Source organism: Priapulus caudatus, unplaced genomic scaffold (assembly GCF_000485595.1).
Source record: "Priapulus caudatus unplaced genomic scaffold, Priapulus_caudatus-5.0.1 Scaffold133, whole genome shotgun sequence".
In the NCBI taxonomy this organism is placed as follows: domain Eukaryota; kingdom Metazoa; phylum Priapulida; class Priapulimorpha; order Priapulimorphida; family Priapulidae; genus Priapulus; species Priapulus caudatus.
In genome coordinates this window covers 580,996-582,385 of record NW_014577194.1, presented here as the reverse complement: position 1 = coordinate 582,385, position 1,390 = coordinate 580,996, and positions in this window count along the sequence as shown.

Here is a 1,390-nt window from a genome sequence, read left to right as displayed (position 1 = left end):
ATATATAGGCCTATATATCTATATCTACCGGCGAACCTTTGCTCTGCAGGCCTGTATTTATATGATCAATGTGGAAGGACGATAGTCGACCATTGCACTCGGCATGTACGTACAGAACTTTACCATTACCCAGTAATGGAGGGGCGACGCCTGTGTAACGCTGCCCTTATGCTGTCGCCAATCCTTGGTGAAATGACTGTACGTAGACTCAAGTACCCTAGCGATTCACTAAAGCTGTGTATGTGCGTGCGTACGTACGTACGTGTGCGTGTGTGTGCGTGCGTGCGTGCGTACGTGCGTGCGTGCGTGCGTGCGTGCGTGCGTGCGTGCGTGCGAGCGTAAACACGCGCGTGCATGTTTGTGCATGTGTGTGTGTCTGTGTGTGCTCGCGTGTGTGTGTTCGCCTGTGTTTGGGCGTGCGTGTGTGCGTGCGTGCGTGCGTGTGTGTGTGTGCGCGCACGCGCGTGTGTGTGTGTGTGTGTGTGTGCGTGCGTGTGTGTGTGTGTGTTTGTATGTGTGTGTGTGTTCGCGTGTGTGCGCGCGCGTGCGTGTGTGTGCGTGTGTGGTGTGTGTGCAGGCCAAGTGGATGAGCTTTGGCACTTGGGCTTCAGTTAGCTTTAAACTGGGAATAAATCAGCGATGAAATAACACGAAATGGCAACAAATAAAACGCCAATAAGAAACGCAGCAAAATGCATTTGCTAAAACTTGTTCGGTTTTTAGTAACTGTATTCCAAGCGAAAAGCAAGTATTTGCTCTAAAAACAGCCACAGCACAGGGATCTAAGAGTCTTACATAGTGGGAAGTAAACACAATAGATTTGCATGTGCGTGTCATCTTATTGAACATATCTCCTTCTCGCTTTCATTCTCTCTCTCTTACTCTCTCCCACAATTTCTCTCCCACTCGCTCTCCCACGCAGTCTCTCAACTCACACTTCCTCTCCCACTCTCTCTCCTACACACACTCTCTCTCTCTCTCTCTCTCTCTCTCTCTCTTTATATCGCTCTCTCACAGACTTCCTCTTCTATCATCTCGCGGCGGCACTTGATAGATCTATTCACTTTCTCTTTTTGTCACTTTCGCGCAAGTAACCGCCAACCGTGAACAGCGCCAATTTCCACGTACAAGAGACTGACGATACCCTGTTCCATATGTAAACGCACATCACACACCATTCAGTGTCTTCATAACTGCATTTCGCGAGGCACAGACTCGACCTTGGCAAGTCAATATGTCTCGGCGAAACGCGAGAACGAAACGTGCATGCACGTATACCATCGCGGATCGCGTCCTGTTCGAGTACAGCACAGCGGAAAACCTCTCTCTCTCTCTCTCTCTCTCTCTCTCTCTCTCTCTCTCTCTCTCTCTCTCTTTCTCTCTCTCTCTC